The 24,129-nt window shown below is 37.1% G+C and overlaps 1 pseudogene; it reads left to right on the top strand.

Annotated features, from left to right (window-relative positions):
* The first annotated feature begins 8,160 nt into the window (after window positions 1–8,160).
* The window catches only part of LOC110562963 (regulator of chromosome condensation-like), a 46,320-nt pseudogene continuing 30,351 nt past the window's right edge, over window positions 8,161–24,129 (top strand).

Here is a 24,129-nt window from a genome sequence, read left to right as displayed (position 1 = left end):
CAGTAACACCATTTGTAGCAATATTGCAAACACAAAATTCATTATTCTCTACTGCTATTTCCCACTATTTATCAGCTTTATCATTCAATTACTGCATATCTGTATTCCTCACATTAGAAATTATGTGAACTTGCTCTGCAAATACAACCACATGCATATAGAGTTATGTGTTTGTACAGTTATATGCATACCACAGGTATGAATATATACAAGTTGGAATACATACATTCAGGAAGAGCATGTTGGGAGAGGGAATGAGACAAACAGGCAAACAGATAGTCTACCAGCCAGAGAAGCAGAAATGAAAAACATGATTTAGGATTTAATTGAAAATGTACACCTTTAGATGTTGAGGGAGGGTTCTTTTCATTGTTTTCATACCAAATGTATAATATTCTGGGGAGAGTATTAAAAGAGAAATTACAGAGGATCACATTGATCATGCAAGTCACACAAAGGAAGGACAGACTAAAAACAAACATTTAAAGAATCAATCTCTTTGTTGTTAGTGGAGCATCACCATGATTTTTCATATGGAAAAAACTAAAACAACCAGGATTTCAAGAACTAGAAATCATTTGGAAGTTTTTAAATTTTTCATTCAATCCCTATTTTATTTTATATTTTTTGCTTTATTTAAACCTAACTTCATTTGAATGTTTTTTTTTATTTTATAATTTTTATTTTTTTATATTAATCACAGTTTATTTACTTTGTATCCCAGCCATAGTCCCTTTCCTCATTCCCACCCAATCTCACCCTCCCTCCCTCATCTCCCTGACCCTCTCCAACTCCACTGATAGGGGAGGTCCTCCTCCCCTTCCATCTGACCTTAGCTTATCAGGTATCTCCATTGAAAAGATGGCAAGAAGAAACAAGCAATGGAACAATTGGAAGTATAAAACAATGGTCATTGCATTATGCTAGATGTCAAAACTTTTAGCTGATGTTAGCTCTCAGTCATAGAACTAGTGAGGGAGGAGAACGAAAAGCAAATGAAAATTTTGGAAAGAGGAGGTTAAGGCAGAAAAGGCCTTGTTTTAAAAAATGATCACAGTGCAATATGCAATAGGACATTGTGAAGGGCCAATCTATGTTGTTAAGTATAGAATAATTCAGCATCAAGAGAGAAGATACAGAATTGAATAAAACATGGTTATACACATCACAGTTATATTGAACTTTTCTATTTAATGCAGTATTTTTCAGATTTCTTAGGGAAAAAAGAAACAGGATAAAAGCTTTGCTTAAAGTGTACATTACAAAATTCCTTGCAAAAAGCATATTGCAAAAGCTTGTTGGAAAGGGAGTTCCCCTTTTCTGAGGAACAAGAGAAGGAAAAGAGGGGGCAGAAGGAGGGGGTTCAAAGTCAGTGCCAGTGATATGGTGAATGAGGTCACTCTGTGCTATGATATACCCTGTCTCAAACAAACAAATAAAATTCCAAGATGAGATGATGAGTTAAATTATGGGGAATCATAAGACTACAATAATATGAAATAAAATTAGAAAATATTAAGCTAGTTAAAAAAATCTTCAAATCCTATATCTTGCTTTTATCTGAAATAATCTACTAACATGCACACCAAAAATGTGTGACCATAAAACCATATTGATTACTGACTTGATTCTGAAAAATGCAAGTGGGCTTTTATCTTTTAAACATGGATATTTTTCTAAATAAATAATGTACTGTAACTACTTGCTACTCATAAAGAAGGATGGCACTGATAACCTCGTTCACCTACTTTATTATTGTGTATGTAATGCAATATTAATAATGTTAATATATTGAATCATTCCTGAAAAAATAACATTATTTTCAGGTATGGCTCCCAGGCATGCTCACAACCATATATGAGAGACAAGCTTTTATATTAGATAAGAAGAAGGATAATAAAATTGTCAAAATGTATCAAAAACAAAAACAGAAAGGTTTGTTCAAGATGTTGACCTTTTGAATCTGAGTCATAGTGACATTCTGATAAAAAATCAAACAAAAATAAGATTTCAGGACACACAAGAAATATAGTACCCAAGATGATTAAATAGAACGTCTTTCAAAGGCAGGGAATACAAGGGAAAGAGCAAGGGAGGAAGGGAGCCTATTGGGCAGTTTCAGTCATTTTTATTTGTTGTTAGCTAGTTCATATGATTATTATTCAGAACTAGCATACTAATTTGCGTACTTGTTTTGCATTGGTGAAATTTTCCAAAAGAGGTTGAAAGGGTGTTTGGGGACTGCTAAATGTGATTGTTTCTTATCCTTATAGAATACCCCATCTGAAACATAAGTAGACTGTACCCTATAAGGTATCAAATCAGATGCTGAGACTCAGCCAAAATCTGGCCAGAGTACAAGGAGTCTTATGAAAGAAGGGGGAGAAAGAAAGACCTGGAGGAGACAGGAGCTCTACAAGGAGAGCAACAAAAACAAGAAATACAGGCACAGGAGTCTTTTCTGAGACTGATACTCCAACCAAGGACCATTCATGGATATAAGCTAAAACCTCTGCTCAGATGTAGCCCATGACAGCTCAGTCTCCAAGTGGTTCCCTAGTAAGGGAAACAGGGACTATTCCTGACATGAACTAAGTGGCTGGCTCTTTGATCACCTCCCCCAGAGGGAGGAGCAGCCTTACCAGGCCACAGAGGAAGACAATGCAGCCAGTCCTGATGAGACCTGATAGGCTAGGGTCAGGTGGAGGAGGACCTCCTCTATCAGTGGACTCTATCAGTGGGCATGGAGGAGATGAGGGAGCAAGGGTGGGATTGGGAGGGGATAAGAAAGGGGGCTACAGGTGGGATACAAAGTGAATAAACATTGTTTTAATTGTTATAAGAAAAGCAAAGCAGAGTGTTTGGTAGCTAAGATGAAAAGAGAGGCTACTTTTCAGAATAAACTTGCAGAATATTCCAAAGGACAAACGACCTTCTCAAAGAGTTAGTTCTTTTTAAAAATTTTTATATTAATTACAATGTTTACAGCATCCATTACTGGATCTAAACCAGTAACTGATTGGGGTTTTTTGTTCTATTTCTCCACAATTAAAATCTGACATTGTCATGTCATCTTTTAAAGATAATTTTATAGTCTTACTTGAACATTTATATGAAACTCAGCACATCCTTTTCCTGAATTCTTCGAATGCCGTTTTAAATCATTCTAGCTGATGTCAATGTTTTATTGAAAAATGAATGACATTTCAGTGGTAGGATTCTTTCAAAATTAAGGAGTTATCTTTAGGGACGGCTTACTTTGTGCCATGATTGTAAGTCTCAATAAAGGTGGCTTTATCTTACAACTTCAAAAGAAAATGTCAGATGATCCAGGAATAGTAAGAAACGAATGAGTTTTATGTGATGTTACCAGAATGAAGGCCCTCAATAAGTGCATTTTGAATCCTTCCCTGATAAGAAAGAAGCACATCACCAGTGCAAACATTTTCTTACATTAGTGATCCCCAAATTCCACCTAAACAGTTTAATTTTTCGTTGTCTATGTCCTTATTTGTTTCCCACTGAGGTTAATTTCAGGTCAGCACCATTGCCTTTAGAATTTTAAAATATTAGAGACATGGTTGCTGAGTAAGCTTACAGTATTTATAGAAGTTGCTGTCCAAGATGTTCAGGTTATTACCCAGTCATGGCTTACAAAACTAAATTTGGTAATTCACTCCTTCAGAGTCTAGTAAATATAACAGCATCTTGGGAAAGTAAAATATATTTCTGTTGAAGAGCACTGTAAATACAAGAGAAAGGGACAATCAACCAAGGTGAAGCTATCCATTGTAGCAGGTATAACTCATGTCTACCCACCTGAGAGTTGCGAAGATGGCTGTAGAGTTATAGCTTTTGTGAGCTCTTGCTTAAATTAGAATGCGCTTCCAGTAGCCTGTGAGTGATCCATGCTCCTACAAGGAATCCCAATAAACTCGTAAGTTCCACATGTTGGACTCTTATGGCATTCTTATTTTGTCTGTGATTGACTCTTTCTCTAAGATAAGTAGACAATTGTTCACAGATCCCCTGGAATAATGTCACTCAATTTATATCCGCAATTTATCTCAAGTTGTATGTATGTATGTGTGCACACATGTATACATATATGTATATGGGCATATGCATATTATTAAATTATTTCTGTTTGTATGTTTTCTCTTATTTTAATTTTTTACATTTTGGAGAATTTGATGCATACACATAGTAAAATATACAAAAAAAAAAAAAAAAAACAAAAAACACCAACATATATTTCCCTCCAAGTCTCTTGAAAATAGCACTAACCCACCTCTAAATATTTTTAAGTCATAGGTCTCAGGGGACAAAGAAATAAGTAGAATATGTAAGTCTCGGAGCTAATGTTCATTGCAAAGACTATAGTCGGTTAGCATGGATTTTACAATGATGGACTGGTGATTTTCATAAACGAAAAGGAAAGATAGTCATAGAAGATAGAAGACATAATAATTTAAAATATTTCTCAACCACTGTGTATGTATTTTATGTTAATTTAAGGTATCTATGAAGAGGTTTGAGAGTCATGATGATGATTGTCAACACTTGATGATTTTTTTTTTTTTTTTTTTAGAGAACACAAACTAGGTTTCATTTCTAGGATCTAAAATGTAGCTCACAACTGTGGCAACTACCATACAAGGGCATTTTATTTTATTGGTTTATTATTCACTACAGTTTATTCGCTTTGTTTTCCAGCTGTAGCACCCTCTCTCATTCATCCCAGTCCCACCTGCCTCCATTTTTCCTCCTCTGCCCCTCCCCTAGTCCACTGATAGGGAAGTTCATCTTTCCCTGCTATCCAACCATAACCTATCAGGTCTCATCAATACTGGCTTCATTCTCTCCCTCTGTGGCTTAGCAAGTATGTCACTCTCTGCCCCCCTGCCCCCCCCCCAAAAAAAAGGGAGGAAGGGATAAAAGAGATGGCTACTGGGTTTATATCAGAGACAGCCTCTGATTCACTTACTGGGAAACCCCCATTGAGAATGAGCTGCCTATAGGCTAGGCTACATCTGCATGGTCCTTGATTGGAGCATCAGTCTCTGCAGGCTTCCCTTGGCCCAGATTTTTGGCTCTGTTGGTCTGTTTGTAGAGCTCCTGTCCCATCCACCTCTTTCTATCTCCTCCTTCTTTCATAAGATTCCCTGTGCTCTGCCCAAAGTTTCGAGATGAGTCTCAATATCTGCTTCGATAGCCTGCTGAATAGATAATTTCAGAGGCCCTCTGTGGTAGGCTCCTGTCTTGTTCCCTGTCTTCTCCCATTTCCAATGTCTATACTGTTTGCTTTTTAGAAGGAGGATTAAGCATCTTCCTTATGTCCTCCTTGTTGTTTAGCTTCTTCAGAACTTTAAATAATAGTATTTTTATCCTGTATTATATGGCTAATATCCACTTATAAGTGAGTATATACAATGTGTGTCTTTCTGCTTCAGGGTTACTTCACTTACGATGCTCATTTGTAGTTCCATCCATTTGCTTGCAAATTTCAATATTTCCTTGTTTTTAATTGCTGTGTAGTATTACATTGTATAAATATACCACACTTTCTGTATCCATTCCTCCCTTGAGTGATATCTAGGTTGTTTCTAGATTTTTGCTATTATGAATAAAGCTGCTATGAACACAGCTGAGCAAATGTCCTTGTTGTATGGTTGAACATCTTTTGGATATATGCATAGGAGTTACATAGCTGGCTCTTGAGGTAGCACTATTCTAATTGTCTGAGAAAGTGCCAGATTGATTTCTGATTATAAAAGTTTACGTTCCTACCAGCAACAGACTAAGGTTCCCCTTACTCCACAACTTGTCCAGCATGTGTTGTCCCTTGAGATTTTGATCTTAGCCAAGCTGATGAGTGTAAAATAGAATGTCAGGGTCATTTTGATTTGCATTTCCTTGATGACTAACGACGCTGAACATTTCTTTAAGTGTTTCTCTGCCATTCCATATCCCTCCATTGAGAATTCTCTGTTTAGCACTGTACCCCATTTTTTAATTAGATTACTTGGTTTGCTGGTGTTTAACTTTTCTGGATAGAGTAGTCTGGGTAGGCATCTGTGGTCCCTTAGAGTCTGTATGACATCTGCCCAGACCTTTCTTTCTTTCATAATTTCTGTTGAGAAGCCTGGTATGATTCAAACAGGTCTACCTTTATATATTACTTGGCCTTTTACCCTTGCTACTTTTAATATTTTTCTTTGTTCTGTAGATTTTGTGTTTTGACTATTATGTGACTTGATTAGTTTCTTTTCTGGTCTAGTCTATTTGGTCTTCTGTAGGCCTCTTGTATGTTTATAAACATTTCTTTCTTTATGTTGGGAAAATTTTCTTCTATGATTTTCTTGAAAATATTTTCATAACCAAACCTCTGGCAGAGTGCAGGGAATCATATGAAAGAAGGGGGAGTTAGTATGACTTGGAAAGGATAGGAGCTCCACAAGAACCAAATATATCTGGGCACAGGGTCTTTTCTGAGACTGACATTCAACCAAGGACCATGTATGGATATAACCTAGAACCTCTGCTAGGATAAAGCCTGTGATAGCTCAGTAACCAATTGGTTCCCCATAGTAAGAAGAACAGGGAATATTTCTGACAGGAACTTAATGGCAGGCTCTTTTACCTCTGTACCTTCCAAGGGAGGAGCAGTCCTGCTAGGCCACAGAGGAGGACTTTGCAGCCAGTCCTAAAGATACCTGATAAAACAGGGTCAGATGAAAGGGGAGGAGGTCCTCCCCAAGCAGTGGACTTGGAAATGGGCAGGGAGGAGATGAGGGAGGGAGGGAGGAGTTGGGAGGGAATGAGGGAATGGGATACAGCTGGTATACAGAGTTAAAATGTAACTAATACTAAAACAAAATTAAAATAAAAAATATTTTCTGGACCTTAGAGCCTATAATCATCTTTTTTTGTCTATTCTTATTATTCTTAGATTTTTCTCTTTTTATTGATTTATTGATTTCTAGTTTGTTTGGACCTTTTGTGATTTTACTTTTTCTTTGAGAGATGCATCAATTTCTGCAAGTGTATCTTCAGTGCCTGAGATTCTCTCTTCCGTCTCTTTTATTCTATTGGTGATGCTTACCTTTGTCATTCCTGGTATTTTCTCTAAGTTCTCTAGCTCCAGGGTTTACTCTATTTGTGTTTTCTTTATAGATTCTACTTCTATTTTCATGTCTTGTACCATTTCCTTCATCTGTTTGAATGTGGATTCTTGTCTTTCCATAATGGCCTCTATTTTTTGTTGTTGTTGGTCGTTTCCTCTCTCTATGCCACTAATTGTGCCTCTACCCATGCCTTTATTTGTTTGGTTATATTTGCCTTTATTTCTTTGAAAGCTTTGTTCGTTTCCACTTTATGTGCCTATCAGAGATAAGCCTAGAATTGAGATCATTTTCCTGTGTTTCCAATGAATTTGCATGTCCATTGTTTTTTGGAGTCGCTGATGAAGCCATGATGTCCTGATTTTTGTTGGACCTCCAGCTATCTGCTTATATGTAACCTTTGCTGTTTGTTCCCGAGTCTGTACTTCAGACTGGGTCCCTCTTTCTCTGGTGTCTGGAGTATTCTTTAGGAAGATGAGAGAGGTCCACCGGTTTGAAAGTGGATATTGGTGTTTCAACTGAATCTAAGGGAGGAAGGTTGCAGACATAGGTGCACAAGTGCGGGGAGAAAGTGCAAGCATGTGCATGGAAGTGTGCTTTGAAGGACAGGGTGCTAGAGCATGTTAGATGCCTGGAAAGTGGGGCTTAAGTGCAGTGGTACAGGTGCTGGCAATGTTCACAGGTGCAGTGAGAATGTGCAGGTGCCCTGAATAATTCAGTGGCCTACAGGCCTGTTGTACTGTCCTCCTGTTATTCAGATCTGTCTGGGTCTGGGAATTGTTTGCCTGGACTCCACTGGGAGACCCACAGAACAGGGGCTTCAATGTTGAGAACTCTGTCCCAAGAATGCCTGTGTTGCCCACAGTGGGGCTGTGGGTGTGAGGAATCTGATGTCTGGCTGCTAGAATAGAGGTGCCCTGGTTCTGGGGTTCCGCATGCACTCACTTGAAGGTGCACTCACTAGCTAGTAGGCCTAATAGGAAAGTACAGGGGTTGCCTCAGTTCTCTTCTCTCAGATTTTGACCTGCAGAGGCAAATGAGAGTGCAGGAGATCCGTCAGCTCAGTGGTGTCCAATGTTCGTCCGGTGGGCAAGGAGACCCTTATTGGCGGGAGCGTCTTCTGTTGTCTCATTCATGGAGCACAGAGGCTCCTGTTAGGGCGAGTTGCCACCCTGCCACCACAGCTGCTGACCTGGGAGGCTGCTACAGCCACCCACTGGGAGGCCCTGGTAAGGGAGGACGGCCACCCTCTGCTGCTGCTGCAGACCCACGAGTCCTGCCTCTGCTGTCTCAGGTCCAGAGCAGGGAGGTCTGTGCGTGGAGCCGTAGGTACGTGCTCCACCTCTGCTGAGGAGGGTGGCCAGGCTTGGGTGAAGGGGAAGGGCAGGGAGGTTGAATATTCGCCATTCTCAGTCCCCTGAGACATCCAAGGGTGATCTAGATCCAACTGGTCTCAGCTCATGGTTTGTCCCCTGTCTACCAGGAAGCCTCAGTGTCTATATTCTGGCTTCAGCTGCCTCTCTACTCACCAGTTTAGGAGTTTCGGATCCTGTGCCCCTCTGATATGGTGCATGCTGGTCACTGCCATCTTGGATATTCTCTTTCCTGTAGGTTTCATTGTAAACTATTGCCACAACATTAAAATATGTTTATTCTTAAAAAATAGAGTGTACTGAGTGCATCTGAAAGACTCTAACTAGCAGTGTATTCAAAGCAAAGACTCATGACCAAACCTTTGGCAGAGTACAGGGAATCATAAGAAAGAAGGGGAGTTAGTCTGATGGGGAAAGGATAGGAGCTCCACAAGGACCAAATATATCTGGGCACAGGGTCTTTTCTGAGACTGACATTCAACCAAGGACCATGTATGGATATAACCTAGAACCTCCACTCAAATGTAGCCTGTGGTAGCTCAGTAACCAATTGGTTTCCCAAAGTGAGGGGAACAAGGACTATTTCTAACAGGAACTCAATGACTGGCTCTTTGGTCCCCCCACCCCCAAAGGAAGGAGCAATCCTGTTAGGCCACAGAGGAAGGCTTTGCAGCCAGTCCTGAAGATACCTGATAAAACAGGATCAGATGAATGGGGAGGAGGTCCTCCCTATCAGTGGACTTGGAAAGGGGCACGGTGGAGATGAGGGAGGGAGGGAGTTGCTGGGACGGAATGAGAGATCGGGACACGGCTGGGATACAGAGTTAATAAAATGTAACTGATAAAAAAATAATAATAAAATAAAAAATGGAGTGTATAGTTAAAAAAATTATTTTTACTATAATTTGAATTTTACTTATTTTATTACTGATGATGTGTTGTGTACAGGAATATGCATATGTGAACTGTGCTAAACTATGGAGGTCAGAGAGAGGTATTAGATATGTTCATGCTGGGAATATAGGTGATTATGACACGCCCAACTTGGGTTCTGGGAACCTAACTCAAGTTCTCTGCTAAACCAGCATGCATTGTTATTCATGAAGCCATCTCTCCAGCCCTTTTCAGGCTCCATGATAAAAATGGATTCCTGGCAACACTGGCCAGTATTGAAATACAAATGCTCAAATTCAAAGAGATAGATCACTTTTTGGAGAGTTTGGCCTGATTGGCTGATATAGCTTACATTTAAAAACAAACAAACAAACAAACAAAAAACATGTATTTCCAACATCCATTGCATTAGTTTATTAATAATATACCTTAAATATCTCTGTGTCTTCAAATCTCTTGTAGATGTTCTTTATCAACGCTAAGCCTTCTCTGATATAAGAAGAGGACAAAAGCTTGTATGAAGTTGCATTTCTAACTACATGACGTAGCAGAATGATGGTGATGTCTTCATTTTGTTTCTTATTCATGTTCTTTATTTAAGAAATAAATTTTCTGTGAACAATACTGGGTCTTTGCAGCTTCTCTGTCATAAATGTCTTCTATGTTTATTGTTTCTGGGTATAATAAGAATTGAAAACTGGGATTTTTTTTCCCCAAAAAAACAGGTGCTAGTATCAAATTCAAGATTTTTTAGACTTATTTGAACACATGTGAATAACACATATAACAATTCCATCTAAAATACTATGTGTGGGAAGACAGCACAAAATTAAAACATCTATGACTTAGTTATACAAAAGACCTAGACAATCCTACCTTCTCAATGACAATAATGACTTGGCAGAATGTTTCTGAAGCCTGTCCATTGTATACTATAAAGCTTGATTGTCACAATTTTTTTTGAGTGTCTTAAGTCCCGTTTTTAAATGTTTAAAAAATATAATTAACTTATCTACTAAAGTTTAAACGTTCTATAATCAATAGCTAGAGCTTATTCATCTGCTGAACTAAGATTTTATGTTCATAGCTCCCCATTTTCCTTCACCTCTGTCCCCTTAAAATCACTATTGCACACTTATATATTTCACTATCAAAATATCCAATGTCAAAGGAATGTGTAAAGACATCATGCTATCATTATATGTGTGCTTACCTACAATATTAGTCAATTTTAAAAATAATGAAATTCTACAAGAAAGAAGACTTGGATGAATCTTAAAGACATCTTGCTCGGCAGTGGTGGTGCACACCTTTAATCCTAGCCCTCATGAGGCAAAAGAAAGCAGATCAATGTGAGTTCAAGGCCAGCCTGGTCTACAGAGCAAGTACAAATTCAGCAAGGGCTGGTACAGAGAGAAACTCTGTCTCAAAAAAAAAAAAAAGACATAAGTGCACAAATATTAATTATTCAAGTAAGAGGAAAAGTATTGGTCCACCCAGGGGTGGCTAACTCCACTGCTAGCTTAAGTAGGGTTTGTGTGTGTGTGTGTGTGTTAATCTTTATAGATTATTTTATTATCCTTCTCGTTCTGAGCACAGTCTGAATGGTGTCCATGACCATAAGAACCAAATTTTAAGTAGGAAACAGGTACTGTTCCCTAGTTTTATTCTCTGTTGCTGTGATAAACTAAGCAAATTTGGGAGGTTTAGTTAATCTTACAACTCTTAGGTCACAAACCATCACTAGGACAAAACAGGTTAGGGACTCAAGGGAGGAACCTGGAGGCAGGAAGGAAAGATTCTACTTACTGGCTTGCTTTCCATGGCTTGCTTAGAACGCTTTCTTTTTTTTTTTTTATTAATTACACTTTATTCAATTTGTATTCCCCGATAAGCCCTTCCCTCCTCCCCCTCCCGCTCCCACCCTACCTCCCCTTTCTGCATGCATGCTCCTCCCCACATCCACTGATGGGGGAGGTCCTCCTCTCCTTCCTTCTGATCTTAGTCTATCAGGTCACATCAGGAATGGCTGCATTGTCATCTTCTGTGGTCTGGTAAAGCTGCTCCCCCTCAGGGGGAGGTGATCAAAGAGCAGGCCGATCAGATTATGTCAGAGGCAGTCCCTCTTCCCATCGCTATGTGACCCTCTTGGACACTGAACTGCCATGGGCTACACCTGTGCAGGGTAGAACGCTTTCTTTTACTACCCAGGATCTAGGGCTGGTAGCAATCACATTGGGGTGGGCCCTTCTACATTAATTATTCTTCAAGAAATCCCACAGACATACCCACAGGCCAATTCCAATTGAGGCAATATCTCAGTGGAGATTTTTTTTTTCTCCTAGGATAAATCTAGGTTGTGCCAAGTTGACAAAAACTAACCAATATTTTATGACTTTCCTTTAATCCTCAGCCTGACCAAAATTCACCCATCTCTACTCTTCACGGCACAGGATTCCTTGATTGCCTAATATTATCTTTGACAAAATATTGCCTCACATCACTACACCACATCCTTCTTCAATATTATTTCATTTCAGTAGTAATGCAGCTGTCTTGGTTCCTCCTGAATTCCTGCTTCACACCAGATTACTTATGCATACATGCCATGTTTCATTTCAAGACTGCTATAAGCATGAAGATTTCTAATATTTTGATTAAGCATTTCTCTTAGTTGGTGGAATTTCTATGGAGAAATAATGAATGAACAGATAATATTTTTGTAAGAGTTACACAAAAGAAAATGTCTGCTTGAAGTTACAAGATTTTTCACAAGAGTAAATGATAGTTGAACGAATTGAACTTATTAGAAAGAAGCAGATTTTTTTGGAATCTTTTGGAAACTATTCAAATATTTGCCTGAATGAGGTGTCATTTTTAAAAATAAGGTTTACCTTTTTTTGAGAAATTTTTTTATAATTAAATTTATTTATTTTTATTAATTACAGTTTATTCACTTTGTATCTCCCCATAACGTCCTCCCTCCTCCCCTCCCAGTCCCACCTTCCCTCCCCCTTCTTCACACATGCCCCTCCCCAAGTCTACTGATAGGGGAGGTCCTCTTCTCCTTCCTTCTGATCTTAATCTATTAGATCACATCTGGAATGGCTGCATTGTCATCTTCTGTGGCTCTCAATCTTACAATCTTTCAGCCCCATCTTTTACAAAATTCTCCGAGGCTTCTCTGCCAGGTTGTTTTGTACATGTGTCTGTTGGGACTCATCTTCTTAACTGCGTTTTGATTGGTTATGGTTTTCCATAGTGGTTTCCATATACTGCACCCAGAAGGTTCATTGAAAAAGAGTAAGTATTACACTAACCTGTGGTATAAGGACATATGTGTAAGATGTAGTTAGGAATTATGCTGGTTGAGTTAATTGGGGTGGTTGTACAAACTCCATTACTAAACTATCCCTGAGTTTTGGGCTAGGTTTAGAGCAAAATGTCTTATTTTCCTCTTGTTGATTAAGATTAAGATTAAGTCCAATTAGAGAGCTCTTGGTTACCACCAAGGTATGTGTGCCATTTTTGCACCCTTAGAGCAATTGTTCCATCCTGATTGTTGCTATTCTTCATAGACATCATAGATGAGTAGGACTTTAGTTGTGTCTCTGTGGAAGTTTGTAAGCTGCAGTCAAGCACCAAGATCCCTAAAATCTAGTCCTTAGAGAGGCAGGATTCACTTAAGTCCTAACTCAGGTGCTTCTAAACACTAAGACTGAAAAAGTTCATCTTGTTTCCAGCAATAAAGACTTAATAAAATCTACAGACTTAAAGAAGCTAAACAACAAGGAGGACCCTAGGGAAGATGCTTAATACTCATCCAGAAGGTCAAACAGGATAGATACCAGAAGCAGTAAAGTAAAAAAGAGAGGTAATAGGACTGGAACCTACCACAGGTGTTCTCTAAAAGATTCCACCCAGCAGTGAATCAAAGAATATTTAGAGACGCACAGCCAAACTTTGGGCAGAGTGCAGGGAGTCTATGGAAGAAGAGGAGATAGAAAGATCAGGAGGAGCAGGAGCTACACAGGGAGACCAACAAAGTCAAAATAGCTGGGCGCAGGGGGCCTGCACAGACTGATGCATCAACCAAGAGCCATGCATGGAGAGGACCTAGAATCCCTGCTCAGATGTAGCCCAAAGGCAGGTCAGTCTCTGTATGTGTTCCCTAGTAAGTGGAACATGGGCAGTCTCTGACAAGAACTCAGTTACCTGCTCTTTGATCACTTCCCCCCTGGCAGGGTGACCTAACCAGCCCACAGAGGAAGAGAATTCAGGCAGTACTGATGAGACCTGATAGGCTAAGATCAGGTAGTAGAGGAGAAGGACCTCCCCTATCAGTGGTATAGTGGCGAGATGGGGGGTGGGGGTGGAAAGAGATGAGGGAGGGGGCTACAACCAGAATACAAAATGAATAAATTACAAAAAATAATAACAAAGTATTATTACTTCTCACACCATTGTTTACACATCCATAAAATAACAACAATGCTGTTATCATACTAATTTAAAAAGTGAGCTTCTAATCATCAGATACATGAAAGTAAAACTTTTTAAATGTATAATACCAACATCATGGCCTTATACAGCCAGTTTCACAAACACCATAAATGAATGACAAGATTAGTTGATCTCTGATATTAAACACACTAAAACTCTTTACTGAAAATGAATTTCTTTATGATAATTCCAGTAATAATTTAAGCACTTGGGAAGATTTATCATGTTTTTAATAAACAATTGTACTTGTCTGAAAGATCATTGAAACTGAATTGAAGTTTGTCCTTCCCCAGAGTCCCTTTATATAATTAATATTCATTCTCTTACTAATTTTATAAAAAATTGATGTAATACTTCATTTGGAAGTGAAATGAAATGCTGTAAATCAGAAATATTAAACTTTTTGCATATATTCACAAACTGTCTCACAGTAGCGCACACGTGCATATCCATGGCCTCATGCCAAGCTTTCTTCATTCTGCTAGTTCTGTGATCATATTCCCCTCATTACTCTCAATGTCCTAAGCTGTGACACAAGAAAACTAAAGAAAGAACCCTGGTGAGAATAGAATAACATTTATTTATACATATTTTATGAGTGTGGGGCCTGGTTTAAATAAAATTACTTCTAGAATTTGCAAATGCTGTTCACTAACGGATTCTTTGACTATATCTAACACATCAGAAATGAACTTTGATTTTTCATTCACACTGAAGTATTGAGAACAAATTGAAATTTAGATCAGAACAATTGATCTATTTTCCAGATAAAAGCAAAATTCAAATCAAATTAATAGTTCCTTTAAAATTCTATTATTTAGTTAGTGTATTTAGATAGTGAGACACTCTCTTAGGAGAAAGGCACTAGAATATTCCTTATCTATTTATCAGTTTTCTCTGCCTCCTGTCATTACTTGAAATAATTACTGTGTTTAAATTACTAAAAAATAATTAACTACTGAATTATGCTAAAAGATTAAATGTAACAAACACAGTGCAATAAATAGTTTTAATAGGAATTTCAATTCTTATTTAGTTCAATCAGTGCTCAAGGACAAAGTAGTTGTAACATGATTCTCTTTAGATCAGTGTTCCATTATTATACATAGGCTTTAAAAAGCCACAAAATTACATTAACTAGATGTATGCTTCCATCCCTCTAAACAATATACAAGATAGGATATATAAAAAATAATTTAAAGTGAACTCAAATATGAATTTATGTTGAATATTCATGCTCTTATTCCACTTTAAAGTATTTCTCTGAATGCTTGAATATTCAATATTAATTCATATTTTTAGTTTACAAATTTTGTGCTTGCCTTTAGGGGAGGGTCCGCCAGCAAGATTTTATAATCATAGATAATTTTAGTGACAGGTTTTAGTAACTAAGGTCAGATTTCACACAAGCCTTCAATTATGATAATATGTTCATCCTGTAAGCATACAGAAATTACCTAAATAGTCTTTCTACAGGTCATTCTTCAGATTTTAAAAGATCAGTAGCCTTGGGCTAGAGAGAAAGCTCTGTTTGAAGACCACTCATTGCTCTTCTAGAGGATCTGGGTTCTGTTCCCAGACACTATTTCAGACAGTTCACAACTATCTGCAACTTCAATTTCAGAGGACCTAGAATTCTCTTCTAGCCTCCACAGGCACACACACACAAACACACACAGACACACACATGCACATGCACACACCCACAGCATGTGCAAATGCACACACATAAAGCATGCAAACTCTTTTGGACTTATATTATAATAAAATTATATATTTTACAGAAGTTCAGTAGTCTTTATATTCATCTAACCTCAAAATATTACCATATACTCAGAAAAAAAATTAAATAACTGTTGTGAAAAAAAAATGAGTAGACAATTCCCAATACATAAGAATGCATAAAAGAGACCATTTTTTTCCCCAGTGGCTTATGTATTGCAAGTGTAACTAGTCCTACAAATGCAATGAATATTTTCTACGTGGGAGTCATTTTACCTATGTTACTTAATGGAATCACACTCTGAGGAGGGAAGGCTTATTATTTGCCCAGCTGTAGAGAAGGTAGAGTTGAGGCACAGATCATTTTGTTGTTTCACCAATAGCATCACTGTTGACAAGTAGTGGTGTTGAAATCAGAGCTTGGCCTTTTGGTTTCAGAAGAGCAGTGCTTTCCATGTAGTGTTAGTTGTTTTTTATCACTATAATGATAAAAGAGCAATGTAAAAGATGACAAGTTTCATTTGTTAACTGTTTCAGAAAACGCAAGGTAAGGAATTCCATCTATTGTGGAATTCTTCTCCCTTCAAGGCTCACCAGGAATCAGTGAGGACAAGAACTGGCCAGAGAAAATAGACCCTCCAAGCTAGTAATCATTCCCTTCCATCCATGTACTGACTCCCAGTTCCTACATTCTCCCCAAATAACACAGCCCTTTGAGTACTTGAGCATTAAGCATTCAAGCACATGAGGACAATGAGAGAGACAAAGAGAGAGAAAACATTTAAACCAGAATTCATGCTATGTTAGATAGTTTCTCTTATTTCCTTCACTCACTGGCTGCCTCCCTTGGCTGTTTACCTATTTGACTTTTCCGTTACAAGACTTTATAAAAAATTATACTTACTTTATACTTAGTGAAGTAATAATTGATTAGGTTTTATTTTTTATTTGCAGCAATGTTCATCCTAACATTGGAATTTATTATAATTAAAAATAAAAAACAAAAATACATGCATAATACTTGTTACTTTTGGTTAAAAAATTCATTCTGTAATAGATATATTAAACACATATGACAATAATTTTCATTTCTTTGACAGCTTAGTATGATGAGCATTTAAAAATATTTTGTAAGGTTGGTGAAGATCTGAGGGCTAATATCCCAAATATATAAAAAAGCCAAGGAGTTAAAAACCAACAGAACATGTAATGCAATTTTTAAAAATGGGGTACAGAGCTTAACAGAGAATTCTCAACATAGGAATATCAGAAATATTCATCGTCCTTAGTCATCAGGGAAAGGCAAATGAAAACTACCCTGAGAGTCTACTTTCCACCCATTAGAATGGCTAAGATGAATAACTCAAAGGACAACACATGCTGGACAGGATGTGGAGAAAGGGGAACCAACTTTACATTTCTACCAGAAATGATTCTGGTGGGAATGTGGACTTGTACAACCTCTTTGGAAATCAACCTGGCACTTTTTCAGAATCTAAGAATAGTATTACCTCAAAATCCAGCTATGCCGCTCTTGGGCATATATCTGAAAGATGCTCCACCATACAACAAGGACAGTTGCTCAGCCATGTTCATAGTAGCTTTATTCATAAAAGCCCAAATTTGGAAACAATCTTGCTGCCCTTTAACCAAAGAACGGATACAGAAATTGTGGTACATTTACACAATGAAATACTACTTTGCCATTAAAAACAAGGAAATCATGAAATTTGCAGGCAAATTGTGGGAACTAGAAAAGATCATCCTGAGTGAGGTATCCCAGAAGCAGAAAGACACACATTGTATATACTCACTTATGAGTAGATACTAGCCATATAATATAGGATAAACACACTAAAATCTATAGACCTAAAGAAGCTAAACAACAAGGAGGACCCGAGGAAGATGTTCAATCCTCATTCATAAGGAAGTAGGAGGAGACAGGGAATGGGACAGGAGCCTTCAGAGTCCTAAGAGTCTCCAAAAGTCTACCCACGAAGGTAGACTGAAGCAGATGCTGAGATTTATAGCCAAATTCTGGGCAGAGTTCAGGAAATCTTATGAAAGAAGAAGATAAAAAGACCTGGAGGGAACAGGAGCTCCACAAGGTGAACAACGGAGACAAAAAAATCTGGGCCAAGATTTTCTAGGATAGTTTCTACCAAGAATTTTCTATGATAGTCTCAATCTTTATTTTAAAATTTGCAATTGCAGTTCAAAATTAAATTATATTTTTTCACAATTTCTGTATAAAAGAGTTTTGACCACTTTACTACAAACCTAAAAACATTCTATCACAGAATTCACATATCAGATAGTCTGCATATCAGATATTTATAGTATAAATAATAACAATAGCAAAAATAAAGTTATGAAGTAGCAATGAAAGTGATTTTACGGTTGGGATCAACACAGTAAGAGGACCTATAGTAAAGGGTTGCAACTTTTGGGAGGTAGAAACTGATCAATCAACCAAGGACCATGCATGGAGAGGACCTAGACCTGCTCAGATATAGCCCATGGGCAGTTGAGTCTCCATGTGGGTTCCCTAGTAATGGTAGGAGGGGCAGGCACTGGCATTAACTGGGTTACCTGCTCTTTGATCACTTCCTCCTGAGGAGGTGGCCTTAATAGGCCACAGAGAAAGAGGATCCAGACAGTCCTGATGAGACCTGATAGGTTAGGGTCAAATAGTAGGGAAGGAGGACCTCCCCTATCAGTGGACTAGAAGAGGGACATGGGGAGGGAAGGGTAGGACTGGGGAAACAGGAGGAAGAAGGCTACAGCTGGGATACAAAGTGAATAAATTGTAAATAATAGTAATAATAATACTAACAGCAACAATAATAATAAATGACAACAAATGTAGCAATAAAAAACATTTTGCAACCATTTGTATTTTCTTCTCTCAGTAATCTGTTTAGCTTAATAACCCACTACTTTTTCTTTTCTTTTTTTTATTAAATTTTTATTTTTTTACATTAATTACATTTTATTTTCTTTGCATCCAAGCTGTAAGCTGGGTAGTTTTTGTGGATTTTTTGTTTGTTTTTTAGTTTCTTATACTTTCTCGGTACTAATTCTCTGTCAAATATATAGCTAGTAAATATTTTTCCTAATGTATGAGCTGATACTTCAGTTTATTAAAAATTGTTTTGGAAATAAGAGATTCTTAGCTTCAGGAATTTTTTCCTTTTTTTTAATTTTTGGTCTTATTTCCTGATTGATCAAAGTCCTAACCAGAAAGTCCTTAATCCTGCCTGTATTCTGAAAGGAACACTCTACTCTAGCTTAGAAGTTTCAGAGTTTCGGGTTTATGATTGATCTTTGATTTACCTGAAATTGGTTTGTGTACAGGGTGAGAGATAAGTATGCTTATAAGGATGCTTCAATCCTTTACACATAGACACTCATTTTCCCCAACACTATAGGTTAAAGATGCTGCCTTTGTTGGTATAATGTCCTTTTGGAATGTATACACCTTACCCTTGTTCATTCAAATGCTAATTTCTCTTCCCCACTCTCTGGTTTCAATGAGGACATTGCATTGTGATACTTTTTCTAAACATCACCTGTCTCAACTTTGTGTAAACATGCCAAAATAAAACAACCAGACACAATGTTGAGCAATGGAGAGGAAGGAGTAGGAGGGAGAGAGGAGGAAAGGAGCCAGAGGATAGGAGGGAGTGGGAGGCAGAGGAGCTGGGAGAGGGGAGAAGCTGGGAAAGCAGAGGCAGGAGGAGAGGTCTTGGAATGATGTGGAGAAATGAACCAGACCTAAGGTATCACTAAAAGCAAGTGTAATGGGTAAAATCTGAATGGTAGGAAACTATGAGAGCTTGGAGGTTTAGGATGGAGTAAATATTGTCCAGCATTGTGTTCTAAGTTAACAAAGTGAATCCTAGTCTCTGTGTGGTGGTTTGGTTCAACAGCTGTTTAGGATTAACCACAGCTTTACTTAAATATCAATAGTAAATATTAATGACCAAATATAACATGTCTTTTTTCTCCAATATATGCTATAGGCACCTTTGTCAAAATCATGGAGCCGCAGTGTGTGAACTTACATCTGGATCCCTGATTTTATTTCATTGATCAAAGCAATGCATCTGCTTTTTTTTTTTTAATGTTTGTGTGTGTGTCTGTGTGTGTGTTTGTGATAAAATGGTATTTTTACTCCTAGTAACTTAAACTCAGGTATTGTGGTATGTTCTGTAGTGTTATTATATTTTTGAGTTCTTGTGTACTTTCTTTCATGTAATTTTAAATTTGTTTTCTCCAATGTTTGTGAAGAATGGAGTTGTAATTTTTGTTGAAATCGCATTGAAATTGCTTTTGCTAGAATGATACATTTTCCAGGAGCACAGGAGGCCCTTCCATCTTCTGGTATCTTCAGTTTTGTTCTTTAGGATAAAATTCATGCCCAATCCCATTTGGGTAGCCAAGAAAAAGAGAGCTGATGGGTTAGGGACTTAATGGAAAGCTAAATATTATTGTTCTGATACAAGAAGATGGCAGTAAAATGACTCCTAAAGACATTCTGCTATTATATTCATACATAAATGCCTCTCTCAGCATTATTAGGGAAGCTAATTATCAATCTACATGTGGGTTCCTCAGTAAAGGGAGCAGGGGCTACCTCTGTTATGAACTCAGTTGTCTGTTCTGTGATCACTTGTCCCTGGAGATGCAGCCTTGCCAGGCCACAGAGGAAATGGATCCAGACAGTTCTGATGAGACTTGATAATCTATGGGCTGATGACAGAGGAGGAGAACTCCCCCTTCAGTGGACTAAGAGAACAGGATAGAGGGGAGAAGGAGAGAGGGTGGGACTGGGAGAAGAAGAGGGGGCTACAGCTGAGATAAAAAGTAAATAAATTGCAATAAATAATAAAGTAATTTATTAAAAATAATGTCTGGTATGTGATATCTCTTCCTCAAGTTGTTAGATGTGTTTCAGGGTCCCTCAAAACAATCCAAGTGATTGGTATTTCTGTTGATTCCCTGCCAATACATTATGGTAAAACTCTATCACTAAAGATACCACACACATTGGTAACAGATACCAAGAATGAAACAAGTTGATACTGAGCAGGAATCTTCCTCCATGATGGGCAGTTTTCATTATACTGGATCAGGTGTTTTTTAACCTTCCAAAAGTTGCAACCCTTTACCATAGGTACTGTGTTGATCTAAACCTTAAAATCGCTTTCATTGTTACTTCATAACTGTACTTTTGCTATTGTTATTACTTATAATATAAATATCTGATATGCAGACTATCTGATATGTGAATTCTGTGATAGAATATTTTTAGGTTTGTAGTAAAGTGGTCAAAACTCTTTTTTTTTTCAAAACTCTGTTATACAGAATTTTTGAAAAAAATATAATTTAACTTTGAATTGCAAATTTTAAAATAAAGATTGAGATTATCCTAGAAAATTCTTATTCATATGGTCATCCCTTTTTCTCAGCATTATTTGATGAAAAGTCTAGCTAAAGATTTCTGTTCATAATAACAAGTTTATATATTAATGAGAAATCCCATATTTGTATCTTTATAATTTTGCATATCATAAAAGTAGTCTAGGTTTGCCTAAACGAATATGTTCTTATAAAGTAATAATAAGAGTATCAGTCATTATAATAGACAATTTATACTATTCTAAGTGTTTATATGAATTGTATATTTTCAACATTTTTAAATTGGTGACCATCCACCTGAATAATATGTAGCCCCCAAAGTTTAAATAACATGTATTCACATTCAGTTAATAACTTCACCATACTAAGTCACAATCAATTATTTATTCCTTTTCTTTTTTGTTTTATTAGTTCAAAATTTTTACAAGGTACTTTGATCATACTCACCCAACTCCTCTTGGACCCATGCCTCTGCCCTTCCCATCCTCCTTTGTGTTCCTAGACTTAGTGTTACTTTAAACATCCCCATATAAAATGTCTTATGTTTAACTTGATAAATAAAATTGTATATGTTTCTTCTATAGATCACTTTGTTTTAATACATGCTTCATGATACACTGGCTTCTGATCATATTAGGTTATTTAGCACATCCATCATCATAGGTATTTGCTCTGACAGAATTCAAAATCCCCTCTTTCTCCTTTATATTTTTTATAATATATGCGTACTCTGCCTTTGGCATGTTAGTTAACAACTGTAACTTTGCACTTGTTGGTTGTTCTCTCTATATATATCTTTAGACAGCTTCCCTTTCTAGAGACTCTGTTAACCACTTTTTCCATCCCCCTGCTTTTTATGAAGTCAGCTTCTTCAGATGGTCAATATGCTTGAGACCATGCAGTGTAAGCTTTTTCTACCTCATTTATTCCATTTCACATTATAACCCCAAGAAGTGTACATGGTACACAAATGACAAGATTTCATTTTTATGGATTAGTAACATTCCATTGAAAAATACAGTGCATTTTCCATATATATTCACCCTTTGATAAAAACTTACATCGACTTTATTGCAACGGTTATAAACAATGCTGTAATAATGCTGAAACTGTCTCTTCAGAAAACCAATTTCATTCCCTTTCAGTCTACACCTAGTAGTAAGTTTGCTGTATCATATTTTTATGTTTGAGGGAACTCCACAATGCTTTTTGTAATAGATTTGCTAGTTTACCAACAATGTATGGACTCCATCTTTTCACATTCTTGGCATTAACTGATAATTTTTATGTTTTTGATGGTAGCTATTCTTAGTGGAGTGAGATGACATCTCATTGTGTTTTGAATTTGTATTTCCTGATGGTTAGTAATGTTGAACATTTGTAAATATTTTTGTGCTTATGTGTTCTTATGAAAACTATCTCAGCCCTCACATTATTTAATAAAGCTGCTTATATATTTTAGATATTAAAACCATATTAGGTAAAATATATATATATAATTTAACTTTGAATTGCAAATTTTAAAATAAAGATTGAGACTATCCTAGAAAATTCTTATTCATATGGTCATCCCTTTTTCTCAGCATTATTTGATGAAGGTGCTTTCTTTTTCTAGCTTATTTTCAGCATCTTTGTCAATTATTAAGTGGTTGGAGTTATATGTACGCATGATTGTGTCTTTGATTTTGCTCCATTGGTCTAAATGTCGGTTTTTGTCCCTGTACACATTGTTTTATTACTGTCTCTGTAATATCTGTTAAGATCTGGAATAATAATCTTCCCAGTATTTTTTTTATTATTTTTAGAATTGTTTTGGCTATCCTTGATTTTTGTAAATCAGTAACAATTTTAGAATCTACCACTTCTGTGAAAATGAGATGGGGATTATGTTTAGGATTGCATGGAATCTATAAATACCTTTTGAGAATATGGTTAGTTTTGAAATATTAAAATTTCCAATCCATGAGCATGGGATCTATTAACATTTTTTTGTGTCTTTTCTATTGTTTTCTTGACAAGTTGAAAGACTTTGTTGTAGATGCTCTTCATGGTCTTGGTTCGTTTTATTCCTAGGTGCTTTATTGTTTTTGAGGCTATTATGAATGGGATCATGTCCATGATTTCCTCTTCTATATATTTGTCACTAGTGTATAGAAAGCCTATTAGTTTGTGCAGGTAATTTTGGTTTCTGCAATAAGGATGAATTTGTTTATAATTTCTAGAAGTTTCCTAGTAGAAATTTTGGGATCTTTAATGTGTTGTATGATGCCATCTTCAAACGGACATTTTGACTTTAGATTTCTCTATACATATACCTTAGTTTTCATATCATGCCTGGAAATTTAAATTTCCAGATTTAAATTTCCCTTGTAAAACAAATTGCAATGTTTCCCAGATGTTTGCTGTATTGTCCTTTTTCATTTAGTTCTAGTATATATATTTGTGATTTCTTTTTTAACCCATTCAACATTCCACTGTAAGTTCTTTTTAATTTTTTTCTTCACAATTTATTCAATATAATGAATAATTTTTTTCTTCACAATTTATTCAATATATTGAATAAATTGAAAAAATAAATTGAAGTCCCCTCCCTCAACTCCCCTAATCCCACTCTCCCTCCCTCTTCTCCTCATCCCTTTCCGTAGTCCACTGAAAGGGAGGGTCCTCCACTATTGCTGTCTGCACATAGCTTCTTAAATCTCATCAGAACTGCTTGGATCCTCTTCCTCTGTAACCTGGCAAGGCTGCATAATCAGTGTCCAATGATCAGAGAGCAGACAACTGAGTTTATGACAAAAGTAGCCTCTGATCCCCTCCCTCAGATACCCACATGGAGACAGAACTACCAATTTGCCACATTTTGGCAGGGGGTCTAGGTCCTCTCCTGTGTGGTCCTCAGTTGGAGCATCAGTCTCTGCAGGACCTCATGGGCTCAGATCTTTTAATTTTGGTGGTCTCCTTGTGAGGCTCCTGTCCCCTCCATATCCCTCTAATCCTACCCCTCTTTGCCTCTTTTAGTCTCCCTGGGCTCTGCTCAAGTTTGGCCCTGAGTCTCAGCATCTGCTTTGATCCCCTGCCAGGTGAATCCT

The sequence above is a fragment of the Meriones unguiculatus genome, chromosome 18, assembly GCF_030254825.1.
Source record: "Meriones unguiculatus strain TT.TT164.6M chromosome 18, Bangor_MerUng_6.1, whole genome shotgun sequence".
Taxonomy (NCBI): domain Eukaryota; kingdom Metazoa; phylum Chordata; class Mammalia; order Rodentia; family Muridae; genus Meriones; species Meriones unguiculatus.
This window is presented reverse-complemented; position numbering and strand designations above follow the sequence as displayed.